The sequence below is a fragment of the Eriocheir sinensis genome, chromosome 30 (assembly GCF_024679095.1).
Source record: "Eriocheir sinensis breed Jianghai 21 chromosome 30, ASM2467909v1, whole genome shotgun sequence".
NCBI classification, from domain to species: Eukaryota; Metazoa; Arthropoda; class Malacostraca; order Decapoda; family Varunidae; genus Eriocheir; species Eriocheir sinensis.
Genome location: NC_066538.1, coordinates 4,788,144 through 4,807,137, shown reverse-complemented (window position 1 = coordinate 4,807,137; position 18,994 = coordinate 4,788,144).

Here is an 18,994-nt window from a genome sequence, read left to right as displayed (position 1 = left end):
CTCTCTCCTAAGTCTTCGGGGCCTATGACTGTCGCCTCAGAGCTCCTGTCTCCTACAGAAGGCACGACGATCAGTATAAAGGGAGTAGGAAGTGAGGAAGAGATTGTGTGTGGGAGGGTGTGTGACGGGGAAGAGGAAGAGAGGGGGAGTAGTGAGAGAGAGAGAGAGAGAGAGAGAGAGAGAGAGAGAGAGAGAGAGAGAGAGAGAGAATGCAAAAAAAAGATAAAAAGAAAGAATATAAAAGACAGAAAAAGAAGGAAGAAGAAAAAGTTAGAAAAGAAAGAGAAAAGAATGTAAGAGAGAACGGAAGAAAGAAAGAGGAAAAGAACAAAAAAGAAAGTTAAAAAATGAGAGAGAGAGAGAGAGAGAGAGAGAGAGAGAGAGAGAGAGAGAGAGAGAGAGAGAGAGAGAGAGAGAGAGAGAGAGAGAGAATTCTGGGTAGCAGTAAGAAAAGGTTTGTGGGAATAGAAGAGAGAAAAAGGAAAGGCGTGAAGTTTGAGAAGTACGAAGAGTCTGTGGAAGCAAGGAAAGAAAAATGCAAAATAAGAAATTGAAGTGTGGAAAGGAAGTGCATTAGGAGAAGGAAAAAAGGTAGAAACTGACTGAAATGAAGCGAGACTATGATTTTCTTTTATACTCATTCGTTTACTGATTTTTATATTACTTTTTTTTCTGTCGACCTAAAGTAATGTTAGCTTATCTATTTGCCTATCTTCCCTATCTATTATTTCCCATCTAATGCCTCTGTCTTTATCTAATCATCTATTCCTCTTGCCCCATATCTAAATTTCCCATGTATCTAAATTTGCCAGGTATCTAAATTTGCCATGTATCTAAATTTGCCATGTATCAAAATTTGCCATGTATCTAAATTTGCCATGTATCTAAATTTGCCATGTATCTAAATTTGCCATGTATCTAAATTTGCCATGTATCTAAATTTGCCATGTATCAAAATTTGCCATGTATCTAAATTTGCCATGTATCTAAATTTGCCATGTATCTAAATTTGCCATGTATCTAAATTTGCCATGTATCAAAATTTGCCATGTATCTAAATTTGCCATGTATCTAAATTTGCCATGTATCTAAATTTGCCATGTATCAAAATTTGCCATGTATCTAAATTTGCCATGTATCTAAATTTGCCATGTATCTAAATTTGCCATGTATCTAAATTTGCCATGTATCAAAATTTGCCATGTATCTAAATTTGCCATGTATCTAAATTTGCCATGTATCTAAATTTGCCAGGTATCTAAATTTGCCATGTATCTAAATTTGCCAGGTATCTAAATTTGCCATGTATCTAAATTTGCCAGGTATCTAAATTTGCCAGGTATCTAAATTTGCCAGGTATCTAAATTTGCCAGGTATCTAAATTTGCCATGTATCTAAATTTGCCACGTATCTAAATTTGCCAGGTATCTAAATTTGCCATGTATCTAAATTTGCCATGTATCAAAATTTACCATGTATCTAAATTTGCCATGTATCTAAATTTGACATGTATCTAAATTTGCCATTTATCAAAATTTGCCATGTATCTAATTTTGCCATGTATCTAAATTTGCCATGTATCTAAATTTGCCATGTATCAAAATTTACCATGAATCTAAATTTGCGATGTATCTAAATTTGCCAGGTATCTAAATTTGCCAGGTATCTAAATTTGCCAGGTATCTAAATTTGCCAGGTATCTAAATTTGCCAGGCATCTAAATTTGCCAGGTATCTAAATTTGCCAGGTATCTAAATTTGCCATGTATCTAAATTTGCCAGGTATCTAAATTTGCCAGGTATCTAAATTTGCCAGGTATCTAAATTTGCCAGGTATCTAAATTTGCCAGGTATCTAAATTTGCCCCGTATCTAAATTTGCCTTGTATCTAAATTTGTCTAATCATCTAACCCTCTTGCTACACATCTAAATATCTTTTCAGCTACAACCCTATTTCCATTTCTATATGAATATGAAGGAGGTAACTAACTTTTCTTTGGAACATCTGCTAATGTATTACGTTTTTAAGTGAATATAATTAGGGCCATATTCTCAAACATTTCGGGGGTTGCACACACACACACACACACACACACACACACACACACACACACACACACACACACACACACACACACACACACACACACACACACACACACACACACACACACACACACACACACACACACACACACACACACACACACACACACACACACACACACACACACACACACACAAACACACACACACACATTCGGTAAGGCTTTCGTAGAGGATGTGTTAGTATTTCCATTGGTAGTTTTATGAGCCTAGTAATATCTTGATAAGGCTTTCCTTGGGTAGTTTTATGAGCCTGGTGATAGTTTGACAAGGCTTTCCATGGGTAGTTTTATGAGCCTGGTGATATAGTTTAACAAGGCTTTCCATGGGTAGTTTTCTGAGCCTGGTGATAGTTTGACAAGGCTTTCCATTGGTAGTTTTATGAGCCTGGTGATAGTTTGATAAGGGTTTCCATGGGTAGTTTTATGAGCCTAGTGATAGTTTGACATGTCCTCTGCACCATGAATATGAAAAAAAAGCACTCAAGAGAACCCGACTAACCTCCTTTGTGGACTCGGGAAATATTTTTGTTAGAGCCGAAAGCGTCTGATGAAAAGATAAAATAAAGACGAAACGAAACTTTGCCGAATAGGAAATGGAGGAGGAGGAGAAAAGGGGAAGAGCGTCGGGGCTCCCTAAGGATACCCACGTAACTTCTTTATGAGGGGAGTGTGAGGATACGCCAGAGGGTCAAAAAAAGAGGGGAAAGGAGACAAAGAAAATGGAGCGACAAAAAAGGGTCGAGTGACTAAAAGGGACGTCGGGAAAAATATGGTAAAAAAATCCTCAAGTTTGGCCAAAGTTTCGAATTGCTCGCTAAATTAGTTCGTCCGTAGGAGGCTCCGTGCGTGACCCTGACCTTTGTTGTGAAGAGGGAAAAGGTGCTGGAAAGGTGAGGGTGAAAATAGGGTGGAAATCAAAGCGGAGGAGGAGGAGGAGGAAGAGGAAAACGAGAAGAAAGAAAACAGAAAATAGGTCGTGATTAATAAAAGAAAGTTAAGAAAAAAGAGAAAAGTTGTAAAGGAGAAAACACTTGAAGACAGAAGAAATTAGACGAAGAAGAAGTAGAATAAAAGAAAAACAGGCTAAAGAAAAAGTTACCAAAAATACTACAAGGAAGAGAAACACACAACAGGTATAAAAACAAAAAATAAAATCGAGCAAAGTATCCGGAAAAAGAAAGGAAGTCACGCAACATAAACAGACTGCTCATAGTTAGGGGGAAACAGGAGGTAGAGGAGGAGTAGGGGTGGGAAGAAGAAGGGGAGGAGGAGGAGGAGGAGGAGGAAGAGAAAGAAAAAGAGAAACAGGAAAAGAGAAAAGAGAAAGAGGAACAGAAAAGAAAAAGAGTAAGAAAAAGGGTAAGAAAAAAGATAAAGAAAAAGAGAAAGAAAGAAAAAGAAAAAAAGAGAAAGAAAAAGAAAAAGAAAAAGAGAAAGAGAAAGAAAAGGAAAAAGAAAAAAAAGAGACAAAGAAAAAGAGAGAAAAAGAGAAAGAGAAAGAGAAAGAGGAGGAGAAGGAGGAAATCGCACACTTTTTCCCATCATTAATGCGTGGGTGATTTGAGTGAGCAAGTGCAGCTCTCGATAAGGTTAATAAATAGAGAGTGTGCGCGCGGAAGAGGCAGGAATAGTTTACGGAGGCTGGTAAATATTCCTCTAATAATATCGATGCACAAACCCCAACGCACCACGATCTATATTTGTCCTTATCATTTATTTATTTATTGCCGACATATTTTGATCTCATATATAACTTAGACGAATGGAGAAGAGAAATGAAGCAAAGTTTATAGGAGCTGCAATGCTGTTTTAAGTCGACGGATTGCTGCTTTCACACTCCCTATTTTTGTGTGATTATGTTTATTTCTGACTTATTTTGATCTTATATAACCTTGACGAAGAGGAAGGACAGATGACGCAAATGTATAGGAGCTGCCATGCTGTTTTAAGTCGACGGAATGCTTCTTTCACACTTATTTTTGTGTGATTATGTTTATTTCTGACATATTTTGATCTTATATATAACCTTGACGAAGAGGAAGGACAGATGACGCAAATGTATAGGAGCTGCCATGCTGTTAAGTCGACGGAATCCCTCTTTCACACTCCTTATTTTTGTGTGATTATGTTTATTTCTGACATATTTTGATCTTATATATAACCTTGACGAAGAGGAAGGACAGATGACGCAAAAGTATAGGAGCTGCCATGCTGTTAAGTCGACGGAATCCCTCTTTCACACTCATTTTTGTGTGATTATGTTTATTTCTGACATATTTTGATCTTATATATAACCTTGACGAAGAGGAAGGACAGATGACGCAAATGTATAGGAGCTGCCATGCTGTTTTAAGTCGACGGAATCCCTCTTTCACACTTATTTTTGTGTGATTATGTTTATTTCTGACATATTTTGATCTTATATATAACCTTGACGAAGAGGAAGGACAGATGGCGCAAATGTATAGGAGCTGCCATGCTGTTTTAAGTCGACGGAATGCTTCTTTCACACTTATTTTTGTGTGATTATGTTTATTTCTGACATATTTTGATCTTATATATAACCTTGACGAAGAGGAAGGACAGATGGCGCAAATGTATAGGAGCTGCCATGCTGTTTTAAGTCGACGGAATGCTTCTTTCACACTTATTTTTGTATTCTTATGTTTATTTCTAACATATGTTGATCTTATATATAACCTTGACGAAGAGAAAGGACAAATGACGCGAGTGTAGATGACCTGCCATGCTGTTTTAAGTCGAAATGCCTTCAAAGTCCTTATGTTTTTATCCTGGTGTTTATATTCTCCTTATGTCGATATTGTTTTGTTTATACTCTGCCCTAGTTCTCGAAAACTCAAACTCTTTCTTGATGTTACTAATGCAACTCGCACATTTATTGCCTTTAGGATATACATCTATAAGTTATAAAACCTCTGTTGATTTTCCTATTGAACGGAATATGAAGTCGAAGATTTGCATAAGCGTTTTCGTAGATGTGTTTGGTGTTTGGAATAATACATCTTGAGTTATAAAACCTTTGTTAATGTTACTACTTTACGAAATATGAGGTTAAAGTGGAACATAAGCGTTTCAAAGAGGCTGGCAACAATTGAATATAATCAGAGTGTGGAATATGCATAATATGGTTTCAATCCTTTCAATGTATTTTTTTTTTTACAATAGAAGAAGCAGTCAGGGGCAAAAAATAAATATCGTTGAAAAAATCTTGAAAACAATCGCTTCCTAACATGAAAAGTGGTAGAGAAATCGATAAACTTGCTGAAAAACGGTTGGAATAGATGTGATGGTTGTTACTACTGGACGATAAGTATGTGTTCAATGTTACTTTTAGACGGTAGATTTGTTTGCTAATGGTACTATGGACTGACAAATTACAGAATCGAAGAAATACATTAGCTTTTCAAAGAGGCCGGTAACACGTTCATAATGTTCATCTTGAAGTTCATATTCTAGTCAATACTGCTCTTTGGTGTTACTAGCGAACGACAAATTATAGTCAGAGGTATACATCAGCGTTTCAGAATGGCTTGCAACACGTGTTTGGAACATACATCTTTAAGCCCATGTTCTATTAATTACTCCAAGTTAATTTTAGACATGGGGCCGCCAGGTGTAAGACTCCCTCGTGTACCTGAGTTACCTGTGTCAGTCCGCGCAATCCATCAGGTGCTTCAGCAATCACGTGACATAATTTGTTACTTATTAAATTTCCGGGAGTTCAACGCGAGCTTTGGTGTTGCCGAGTGTGATGGGGCTTTGATGGCTTCCTGCGTTGCGGCGGTGCGTTCCGGGAAGCAGTCTGTCAGGCGCTGCTCCAATTATGCAGATCGGTGTAAACAGGAAGGCGAATAATCGTCGGAAATTTGAATGTAATGTGGAAATAAGAAGGAATTGAAAGGAGATTATTGTGTAGCTCTTGTCCTTTGTTTGTCTGTTTGTGTATTTTTTTTTTGTATAGAGAAAAGACAAAATGCGACGGAAAACGAAGACAAAGAAAAAACAAGAAGAAATATAAAAGAAAATTCTTAAACAGCTTTTGTATTCTTTGCTGATCTGTCTGTTTGTGTATTTTTTGTATAGAGAAAAAGACAAAATGCGACGGAGAACGAAGACAATGAAAAAACAAGAAGAAACAGAATAGAACATTGTTGAACAGCTTTTATCCTTTAACTGTTAATCTATTATAGTATTTTTTCGTTTAGAGAAAATAAGAAAATTCGACGAAAAATCAAATCCCATGAAAAAAGAAGAAATAGAAAAGGAAATAATTGAACAGCTTTTTACACTTATTATTTTAACATTTACAATATCAACGGGTATTATTTACTTATTATTTACTTATTTATCATTACTTATTTATTGTTTATCATTACTTATTTATCATCAACGGGTATTGTTTACTTATACACCTAATTTACTTCGTTTAAAATTATGTACTTATATAATTTCACTTATTTCACTTCCTTATCACTTTACCTCTTTTTATTCCTGATCTTATCCAATCACTTCCTTCATTTACCTATTTATCTACCTTTTTTGTTATCCCTTAATTGTTTTCTTTTTGTTTATTCTTAGTTCAGAGCAAAGGCAGTGCGTGAGTGGCCGGGCGAGGCTTCAGGGTTCGGGATCAACTGGAAGGAGGAGAAAATGACCTGACCAAGACTAAGAGGCACTTTATAGCCGAGGAAATAAGGATGAACGAGAGTGTGTGTGGACAGGCGGATGAGGAGGTATGAGAGAGAGAGAGAGAGAGAGAGAAATACAAAGAAAGTAGAAAGAAGGAAAACGAGAAAAAGAAAGCAAGAAAGAAAGCAGGAAATAAAAAAGAACAAAAAGAAAAACAAAGATAAAAGAATACGACTTCGAATTGGAATCCACTGAAATGGTTTTAATTCGGATATAAATTCGGATACGTCTTGAAAAGTATTCATGAACACGTTCATGAATACTTTTCATTAACAAATACCTTCTTGACGTAACTTGGTATAGCACCGTTCTAAAGTTATGCAGCAATTAATGAGCTCATCAACCTGCACTAGACACGACCATTACACATTCGCCCAAGAAGCTGGAGTTGTAAGGAAGAACGGCTGTTATATCTGATCGTAATTTTTTAGTATATGTCAGATTATTTGCAGAATACGAATACTTTTCCCTTGTATTCGAATATGAATGAGAATACTTTGATTTCTATCAATAATTCTTCGAATTCGAATACGAATACACCCAAATACCGTATTCGAATGAATTCGAATACCATCCCTAGTTAGGTTAGATACTTGATATCCAGAAACCTATAGCATACATTTACAAAGAAAGCCTTCACCTTGTTATTCAGAAAGTCTCATTAGTAAGGAACCATACATGAGTAATTTCTGAGTCATGACGTATGGTAACTGTTTGTGGCTTTGTTAGGTTAGGTTACGTTTAGGGCATCTTCAAACACATGACAGCCAACGACCCGTAGCATAAATTAACAAAGAAAGACCTCACTTTGTTATATTGAAAGTCACATGAGTAAGGAAGCATTGATGATTTATCTGAGGACTGACATACAGTAATTGTTCCGAGTTTTGTTAGGTTAGGCTAAGTTTACGGCATCTTCAAATACATGATAGGCGACAGCTTATGCCATAATATAACGAAGAATAACCTCACTGAGTCAGATAATAATTAGTCTCATTCATAAGGAAGCATATATGATTTTCCGGAGTAAAGACGCACGTTAACTGTTTGTGGTTATATTAGGTTAGGTTAATTTTAAGATATCTTCATACACATGATAACCAACAACTTATGGTATAAATCAACAAAGAATGAGATCACTTTGTTGTATAGAAAGTCTCATTAGCAAGGAACCATATATGAACTTTCTTGAGTCGAGACCTATAGTAAATGTTTCGGGTTTTGTTAGGTTAGGGTGGGTTAGGTTAAGTTTAGGGTATCTTCAAACACATGATAAGAGGGAACCTATGACACAAATCAACAAACGAAGAGCTCAATGCGTCAGATAATAAGCCTGTTTAGTAAGGAAGCATTTATGAATTTATTGAGTGCATAAATATAGTGACTGATTTGGTTATAGTTATTTAATGTTTTCAACTTCAAATTCAAATTCAAACACAGGACAACCAGCGACTTATGGTATAAATCAACAAAGAATGAGTTCACTTTCTTATATAGAAAGTCTCATTAGTAAGAAAGCATTTATGATTTTTCTGAGTCAAGACGCATATATGATAATTGTTAGGGTTTTGTTAGGTTAGGTTAATTAAGTTTAGGGTATCTTCAAACACAAGATAGCCACAAACTTATGGTATAAATCAACAAAGAATGACCTCACTTTGTTGCATAAAAAGTCTCATTAGCAAGGAACCATTTATGAATTTTTTGAGTCAAGACCTATGGTAAATGTTTCGAGTTTTGTTAGGTTAGGTTAGGTTAAGTTTAGTGTATCTTCAAACACAGATAAGCGGGAACCTGTGACACAAATCAACAAACGAAGAGCTCAGAGTTTCGGATAATATGTCTGATTAGTAAGGAACCATTAATGAATTTATTGAGTGCATAAATATAGTGACTGATTTGGTTATAGATATTTAAGGTTAAGGGTTTCTGCAAACACACGACACCCAGCGACAACCAGCGACCAGTGCATATAGTGACTGTTTGGGGAAGAGGAAGTGAAGGAGAGGGAGACTGTAAATGATAGGGAAAAGAGTAGATATGAGTAGGAGAAGGAGGAGGAGGAGGAGGAGGAGAACAGGAGATATGTATAGGCGGAAAAGAAAAGAGCAAGAGAAAGGGAAGGAGATATGGGTCAGCGGGAGAGGGGAGACAGGCATGTAAGGAAAGTGTAATGGACAAGAGGAGGGGAGAGGTAAGGGGAGAGGGGAACGGTGGGGGGCAGGGGGAGGGGTCGCAATGTGTCCCCAGCTGATGATAGGAGTCGCAAGGGAGTGTTTGAGAGGGGAAAGAGGGGAAAAGTGGCCATCTTTGTAAATAGAATAGAGGGGTGTGTACTTGTGGGCATGGGTGTGGGTGGGTGGGTGTGTATGTATGTATTGTATGTATGTATGTATGTTTGTGTGTGTGTGTGTGTGTGTGTGTGTGTGTGTGTGTGTGTGTGTGTGCCTCCAAATATCCCTTCCCTTTATCATTTCCTCCTCCACCTCCTCCTCCTCCTCCTCCTTCTCCTCCTCCTCCTCCTTCTCCTCCTCGTTTTCCTTTCCTACTCTATTCTTATAAACTCCTTCCCTTTTTCCTCCTCATTTTTTCCCTTTTGCCTCTTCTTCCTCCTCCTACTCCTCCTGTTACTACTTTCCTACTCTTTTTTTTCCATCTCCTTCCTCTTCCTCCTCCTCCTCTTCCTACCCTTCCCTATCTTTATCGTCCCTTCCCCCTCTTCCTTCTACCTATTTTCCTACTCTTTCCTCATCATCACCCTTTTCCTCCTCCTATCACGTCACCCTATTTCCTACCCTTCCTTCCATCCGTTTCCCTCCCTTCCTCACCCCCTTCCTCCTCTTCCATCTTCATCACCCTTTTTCTTCTCTTTTCACTTTGCCCTGTTTCCTCCCTTCCCATCCACTCATCATTCCCCTTCCTTACCTCCCTTTCCTTCCCTCGTCCCCTCCTTTCCTCCACCCCTTCCCTCCCTCACCCCCTTCCTCCTCTTCCATCATTATCACCCTTTTTTTTCTCTTATCATTTTGCCCTGTTTCCTCCCTTCTCATCCACTCATCCTTCCCCTTCCTTACCTCCCTGTCCCTCCCTCTTTCCCTACTTTCCTCCTCCCTCCCTCTCTCCCTCTCTCCCATCCCCTCAGCTGTCATGCGCCCGTCGGACAAACATGAACATCGGTAATTGATAAAAAAAAACCGACGCTTGTTCATTACGAGTGTGAATGGATATAAAAATTGCACCATTGACGAGTATGATTACGTGTTCTGTGTGTGTGTGTGTGTGTGTGTGTGTGTGTGTGTGTGTGTGTGTGTGTGTGTGTGTGTGTGTGTTAATTTTTAGTTATTCGTTTTATTTATGTTTTTTTTCAACTTCTCTCTCTCTCTCTCTCAGTATATAAAAAAAAGTATGTGAAAGAGGAATATATTTTAAGCATGGTTTGAATATAAAGGTTTAGTGTGTATATTTCAGTGTTTTATTTTGTTTTATTTTGTTTTTACGCAAAGATGTTTTTTGTTATTATTTTTATGGTCATTGTTTTCATCATTATTATCATTATTTTATGCAGAGAGAGAGAGAACACATGGCCTTAGACTTTGGCGCCTCTCTTTTCCTCTTTTTTCCCCTCTTTCTTTCTCCTTCACACCTTCCTCATTCTCTTCCCCTCTTTCCCTTCCTCCCTTCTTTTACGTCTCCCTTTATTTTTCTTCCTCCCTCTCCCCCTCTCACCCTACCACTTCTTTCCTCCCCTTTCCTCCCTTCCCCTCCTTCCTCTTTTTTCCCTTCATACCTTCCCTCCCTTCCCTCCCCCCCCCCCCCCTTTTTCCCTCCCACTTGAAGCCGGTTTGATGAATTTTAAATATGGAGAGAGAGAGAGAGAGAGAGAGAGAGAGAGAGAGAGTAAAAGTGGAACAGCAATATACACGCTTCCGTTTTCTTTGTCACTGGGTCGTCCATCTGTTTTGAAGGGGTGTCTTTATTGTTTTTTTCTTTCCTTTCTTTCATATCTCCAAATCTTTTCCCTTTTATTTTCCCCTTTTAATAAATTTCTTACCTTTGATTTATTGTCCATTTGCTTCTCATTTGTTTTATTTCCTTCTCTCTCTCTCCTGTATTTATCTTTTTTGTTTGTTTCCCTCCTCCGTTCACTCCCCTTCTCATATTAATTCTCCCTCTCCCTCTCCCTTTCCCTCTCTCTATATATATCACTTTCTCCTTTTCCTTCCCTCTTCCCTCTTTCTCCCTCTTTCTCTCTCCCTCATTCTTCAGCCTCTTTCTCTAACCTCCTGTTCCACTTTCTATTTTTTTCTCTCCTCTTCTCTTCTTTCTCTCCTCTCATTCCTTCCTTCCTATTTATCGTTTTTTTATATATATATCACTTCACTTTCATGTTTCTCCCCTTGCTCTATTTGTCTGTTCCCCTATTTCCTGTATTTCATTTGTTCATGTATCACCTTTCTTTTCTTCCTGCTTCCTCTCCTTTTCTCATTTCTTTTTTTTTTTTCCATTGTTATTTCTCTTTGCCTATGTTTCATCCCTTTTCATTGTTTCCTTTTCCCTCTCCGTTTTTTTTTATTCTTCTTTACTTGTTTTTGTTTATTGTTTTCCTCTTTTTCTCCATGTCTTCTTTTATTTATGTCTTTTCTGCTTCAGTATTTCCTTTTCCTCTTGTTTTTTCCTTTAATCTCCTCCTCTTCCTTCTCGCTCTCCTATCGTTCTTTGTTATACTCCTTTTTTTCCCTTTCCTCTTCCTCTTCTTGTTCGTCCCCATCTTCTCCCTTTTCTTCCCTCCATTTTCTTTTTTTCATATTTTCCTTTCGTTTCATATTCTTGGGGCATTCTTTCCTCCACTCCACGTCAATGGTCTGCTTTTCCTCCTCCTCCTCCTCCTCCTCCTCCTCTCCCTTGCTCTTCTTCCTCTCCATTTTCATTAATTATTCCTCATTACTTTCTCTCACCTGCGTTCATTAATTTTCACCTTGCTCCTCTTCCTCCTTCGTTTTCCCTCCCTGCTCTTGTTGTTCCTCCTCTTCCTCCTCTTCTTCCTTTTCCACCTCCATCTCCACCCATCCTCCTCCTCCTACACCTTCTATTTCTCCTCCTGCTGCCCCTCCTCCTCCTTCTCCTCCTCTTCCCTCCTTCCCTCCCATGAGCCCGGCTGTCGTCCCCTCACCTGCCCAATTAGCCAAAGGTGAGCGGACTCTAATTAAGGCTAAACTGGTTCACCTGTACGCGACACCTGCCATACTTTTTACTGTCGCTTTTTGCTCGTTTCGTTTCTAGGGCGGAACACTTTTTTGGGAGTGATGTAATTCCATGTAATTATTTCCTTATCTTTTTTATCTTGTTTATTAGATAAGGTAGTCTTAATTTTCTTTTGTTTGTTTGTGTGTGTGTGTGTGTGTGTGTGTGTGTGTGTGTGTGTGTGTGTGTGTGTGTGTGTGTGTGTTATTGTTTTTGTTTTTGTTTTGTTTTGTTTGTGTTTTTCTTTTTTTGTTTAACGTGTCTAATTTATTTTAATTTGAACTGTTGCTCATTTTATTTTTCAGGTTTGGTGTTTGTATATTTCTAGTGTTTTTTTTTTCCCTGTTTTGTTATTTTCTACTATGTTGCTTTTTTTCACTTCTGTTAAAATTTTCCCTATCGTATATTTTTTTTTGTTGTTTAATTTGGTGTCGATATTTTTCAGTGATTACTTTATTTTGTTTTTGTTTTTCATGTTTGGTGTTTGTATATTTCTAGTGAATTTTCCTGTTTTTTCATGTATTATTACTTTTTTTACTTTTTTCACTATTTTTTTTGCTAACGTTTTTTTATTTTTTTTTAATTTGGTGTCGATATTTTTCAGAGATTATTTTATTTTGTTTTTTTCGTGTTTGATGTTTGTATATTTCTAGTGTATTTTCCTACTTCTTTTCATGTATTGTTACTTTCTTACTTTTTTTCACTTGTTATTTATTTATTTATTTATTTATTTATTTTTATTTATTTTTTTTTTTTTTGCTAACGGAAATTTTTGGGTTTAGTTTGGTGTCAATATTTTTCTGCGACTTATTTTTTTCCTACTGCTATTTTAATGAAGTGATTCGAATTTTGTGTATCCCTCCCAAAAATATTATGAACTGCAAACATGTTGTTCTGCACACGCTAAACAGCCAAGTATTACATAATTATTGAGCAAAGTCATCCTGTTGGTAATTTTAAAGGCCGATGCTTGGAGATGAAATACAGATACGTCATTCAATTGCCTAACAAAAAATAAAATACAATTGCCTAACAAGGAATTTTAATTACTGTTATTCTCTCTCCGGGCGTTAATGAGTTCCTGTGCTCACGTCTGACTTCATTACAAATTTCATTATCCGACGAATTGATATTATTAACAGCAACACTTTACGAGGAAAATATGTGCATGAATTATTCTTTTTTTTTTTTAGCAATGCGAAATAATATTATGATCGTATGGGAAAGAAAATATTTAGCATCCTTTATTTAGTTAACCAGCAAAGTATGGAAGTGTGGGATAATTATTAGAGTTATTTATTATGTTAACTGTTCGAGGAGGAAAATGTGCTAATGCATTATTCACTTGACTACAGAGAAACCAAATTGTCGAGTCCGTTTTGGCGGTGGCTCCCGCGGGTCCTTTCCTCCCCTCTGCTCTGCCACACAGTCCCAGCACCTATATTTTCCTCTCATATGTTACCTATAGCTTACATATGAGAGGAGGAGATAGGTGTTGGGACGGTGTGGCAGAGCAGAGGGGAGGAAAGGACCCAAGGAAACCTACGCCAGACCGGCCTTGACATATTAGGAAGACTATAGATAAGTACTTGCCCTCCCTCGTCTGTTTTTCCTCCTGCCTACGACATGAACTCAATCAAGAGGAGAGTATCAGGAGTCCAACGTTGCCAGATTGTCGTACTCTGCCTCTTATGTTTGACGATTTCCGACCCAAAATCTGCTTTCATCACCCAAATAACCACCTTCATATTTGGTTATCGTTTAAATGGTTAATTGCTGGTGCTTCTTGGCAATAGTTATGGGCAAGAAATCGGTGAATACGCGGCTCTTGAGTACGATAATCTGGCAACGGTGAATTCAGGACACCTCTCCGGCCGAAAATGGCTTCTCTTCTGCCTTCTCGTTCTGTTTTCTTCTGTTGGGGCAGTATATCGTCAACTTGGTAAACAAACCGCCTAAGTCATTATTTTGTAGTTCTCAGGAAATCAGGAAAAAACTGTTATTGTTTCATTTGTCTTAAGATTTAGGCAGAAATGAAAAGGACAATTCTTGAACACTCAAACCCTGAATAACGAAGGCAACTATACACAAATGGGCGTCACATGAAAAATTGATGTAGACAAAAACCTGGAAATCACTGAAAAATGACTTAGGTGATTATTTGATGAGGGTGACGATATAGCGGACTTTTCTGTAGTTTGTTTTATTTGTCCGAGAGCTTCCTTCCTTGCTATAAAGAAATGATAGTCTATTGTTTGAGTCCATTACTTGTTTGCTTACTCGAGGAAGGAAATATAGGCATGTATTATTCAGTTAACCGACAAAGCACTGAAATGACCGTTAATTATTCAAGGTAATTACTTGTTTAATTATACGAGGAGGAATATAATTAAACTGCAAAGTACCAAAATGTCGCCGTTCTTTGTCCGGCCTCTGACCTTTCATAGTGACCTCGTTTGACAGTCAATTTTGGATATTAATAGTGGACGAATTTTAAACAATATACGCGGCTGGTAATTCTAAACATTGACGCTTTAGGACGAAATGTGCGCATGTTTTATTCATGTGCCATTCATCGGGCTGTTGGGAGCATCAAAACGTTACGGTTATTCGGTGTTACATTTTTAATAGGTCGCCATGATAGCGTTTGACAGTTCATTATAAAATTCTATCGTGCCTATTTATACCTCTGATCATTTAGGATAGATTATATGCATGTTTTTTTTCCAGCTGACAACTGAAAATAGTCTATCGTGGCTCCTTATACTCCTGATCCTTTTAAACGCTGACGCTTTCGAATAGAAAAGATTATACACGTTTTTTTTTTTTCAGTGAGATGACAACGTTAAAATATCTATCGTGGCTGTTTATTCTCCTGATCATTTTAAACTCTGACACTTTACGATAGATTATATCCATGTTTTTTTTTTTCAGTAAACTAACAACGTGTAAGTTTTTCGTTTGAATTTTTTACAACAAAGGAGACAGCTCAAGGGCACAAAAAAAAGGAAACAATAATAAAAAAAATGCCCGCTACTCGCTGCTCCTAAAAAGAATCCAAAGAGGTGGCCGAAATAGGGGTCAATTTCGGGAGGAGAGATGTCCTGATATTCTTCTTTCAGTAAGGAAAAAATATCGAAGGAACCGTAGGCCTTATTGTTAACTCTTCTTTATTTTTCTTCTTCTATTTGGTCGATCGCATGCCTTTAGTGGCGCTTTCGACTCTCAGAACATTAATTTCCAAAGACCACAAAAGATATCAGTCGGTTGGGTTTTCATGAATGTTTTTTTTTTTTCACGTTCATAGTGCAGAAGCCTTGTCAAACTATTATTATTATCATGAGACCTCTCCACCCATTCTTTACTCATGTCTGTTGTGGGAGCGGTGAGTAGCGGGCTTTTTTAGTCAACACTCTTTTTGTTGCCCTTGAGCTGTCTCCTTTGTTATAAAAAAAATTACTGGAGCCATGGAACTACATACTTATGGAAATACTGACACAGCTCCTACGAAAGCCTTATCAAATGTGTGTGAAAGCCCTGAACTGTTTGAGAATATGGACTTTGCCTCTCCTACAGAAGATCCTGGCGTTAGTGTTGATTATAGAATGGAGAGCGTTGTCCTGGGCACTCGGTTATAGGTGCAAATGACCAGTTTATTTTCGGCGATACTCGAACCTTCAATCACCACGTCCGGGCTCAAATCACTCAGTAACCGCCTCCCCCAACTAACAAAGTATAGATAACATGCTAATTTAAATACATGATTCAGTTGGCTCATTGAACTATAAAAATTTAATGTCATTCGTGATGCGAGAAGGAAAACGAATTGTATCTGAAAAGCTTCACAGAGATTATTAATTAAACGGCTTACTTATGCATGTGATGTTAAATCTACTGAAAGGGAACGGAATTTACGCAAACTAATATATGTTGTTTTATGAAATGTTGGCAGCACGAGGGACTGACGTGGATATTCACTGTCAAGGAAGAAAAACAAAATCGAAAGGCTCATTTACACTTACTTATGCATGTCGTCTTATATTTACTGAAAGGGAACGAAATTTACGCAAACTAATATATATTGTTTTATGAAATGGCAGCACGAGGAACGGCCATGGATATTCACTGTCAAGGAAGAAAAACAAAATCGAAAGGCTCACATTTAATGTTGTTTACTGTTACTTAATTGATGCTGCTTATCTTTTTTTTCTACGGTAAAGGAAGCAGCTCAAGGGCATAAGCATATAAAGACACAAAAACTAAGCCCTTTAAACACTGCTCCTATAACAGAGAGCAGAGAGGAGTGGCCAAAAGAGACGTCAATTTCGGGTGGAGAGGTGTCTTGAAAATTACCCCACGGAATTGCTATTTTTTCATGGCAAAGCATCCAGACCAAGAACGATCGAATAAACAAATGAAGGTTAAATATAAACACCCGTTACACTTTGCTTCCATTGAGAGACAGATAAACAGACAAAGAGGAGAGGAGGAGGAAGAAGCGGACGACTAAAAAAGAATGATCCAATTAGTTTTACATGTATTGTTCATTTACCTGCGTGTGTGTGTGTGTGTGTGTGTGTGTGTGTGTGTGTGTGTGTGTGTGTGTGTGTGGAGGAGATTAAAGAAAAAAAAACAAGAGAAAAAGAAAGGTTGAAGGAGAAAAGACATATAAATAAAAGAAGACAGATGGGGAAAAAGAGGAAAACAGTAAAAAATTAACAGAAGTAAAAAGGAATAAAAAACAAATAAAGAAGAAGGAAAAGGAAACATTGAAAAAGGATGAAACACAGGAAAAGAGAAATGACAAAGGAAAAAGAAAAAAAGAAAAGAGAAAAGGAAAGGTAGCAGGGTGTGTGTGTGTGTGTGTGTGTGTGTGTGTGTGTGTGTGTGTGTGTGTGTGTGTGTGTGTGTGTGTGTGTGTGTGTGTGTGTGTGTGTGTGTGTGTGTGTGTGTGTGTGTGTGTGTGTGTGTGTGTGTGTGTGTGTGTGTGTGTGTGTGTGTGTGTGTGTGTGTGTGTGTGTGTGTGTGTGTGTGTGTGTGTGTGTGTGTGTGTGTGTGTGTGTGTGTGTGTGTGTGTGTGTGTGTGTGTGTGTGTTTAAAAAGAGAAGAAAAAATTATGACAACTTACACAGCTCGGAATGGCAGGCAAATTGCATCGGCAGGCTCATGGAGTTTATTAGAGCAGCTTCCTAATACTGTTGATTAATTATACGCAGGCACTGAACGCTAAAATTGGAAATCTCGCTTGTTACTGTATTAAGAGCGAAGGGAATTCAGGCTCCGCTAATGGAAGAGAGAATCCGGCCAGCCTCATTTAGGATTTTTCGTGATGTATCGATCTTTTTTTTTTTTTTTTTTTTTTACTTATTCACATTGTTTTGGTTTCTTTGTTCTTTGTATTAGTGTTTTCTCGTGTCTTATGTTTGAGTTCCAGTGTTTTATTTTGTTTTGTTTTTTGTTTTGTTATCGTTTTTTTTTTATTATATGTATTTTTTTGGCTTTATTTTTTTTTTACTCATTTTATTATCTCTTTGTTCATTTCTATATTCTTTTTGGGTTTTGTTATTTTTTGGTTTATCATTTCTTGTTATTTTTTCTGCTCATTTCATAGTTTTTTTTTGTTTGTTTGTTTTTTTGTTTCTTGTATTCTTCTATTTTTTTCCTGTTGATTTCTCTTTGTTGCTGTTGTTCCTGTATTATTCTCTCTCTCTCTCTCTCTCTCTCTCTCTCTCTCTCTCTCTCTCTCTCTCTCTCTCTCTCTCTCTCTCTCTCTCTCTCTCTCTCTCTCTCTCTCTCGGCATGGGTGTATCATTACGTTGATTAGAAAGAATAATCAAAGAGAATTTACTTGCTTCCAGATTAAAAGTTTGGATTTATCTTTTGTTTCCTATTCATGTGACTTTAATTTTCTCGTCTTTTTCAACGTTTTTTTTTTCTTTTTTTTTTGTTTGCATTTCCTTTTTTTCTTTCTGTTTGCTTTTCCTTTTTTTCTTTCTGTTTGCTTTTCCTTTTTTTTTTGCTGTTTACTTTTCATATTTTTTTGCTGTTTGCTTTCGGTTTTTTACGCTTTTGTTTTTCTTATTTTTTGTCTTGTTTGCTTTTACTATTTTTCTTTTTCTGTTTGCCTTTCCTTTGTTTTGTTTTTTGCTGTTTGTCTTTTCTTATTTTTTGTCTTGTTTGCTTTTACTATTTTTCTTTTTCTGTTTGCCTTTCCTTTGTTTTTTTTGCTGTTTGCTTCTCCTTTTTTGTCTCGTTTGCTTTTTCTATTCGTCTTGTTGTTTACTTTTCCTATTTTTTGTGCCGTTTTTACTAGTTTTATGTTTTTTTCGTTTTTCGTTTCCTGCTTTTTTTTGTCCTGTTTTAGATTACTTTTTAATTTTTGGTTTGACATCCTTTTTCTTTTTTTGTTTTGTTTTGTTTTAGAATGTTGGATGTTTTTTTTCTGTTGTTTTTTTCTATGTATCTTTTTATTCTCATTTAAACTTTTTTTTTGTTCATAAAAGTGCTAACATTTCCTTCTTCTCTCCTAACATTTACTGTTTTCCTCGCTTCTCTTCATATGTGATTTTCTTTTCGTCGCACATACTTTTCTCTTTATTCAGGAATATTCAATTATTTTATTGTTTCGGTTTTTTTACTTTTTTCTCATTTCTGGATTTTTTTTTTTTTTTTTTTTTTTTACGAGTACGCCTGTAGCGCGCAGGCAAGTGTTTATAGTGGCGCCATCTTCTCTTGGCTCATGGTGCCCCCCGGAACTCCTTCGTGATTCACTTGAATGGTTTCCTCTAGAGTCCGGGTTGATGGGTGGTCTTCAGGACAGCATGTGGGTAGTTTTAAGCCACTCGGCGGTAACTGAAAACTCCGAGGTGGTAGCGTGGGGATTCGAACCCGCGGCGTCCATCACGCGGTGAATGTGGGCCCAGCACGCTGCCACTC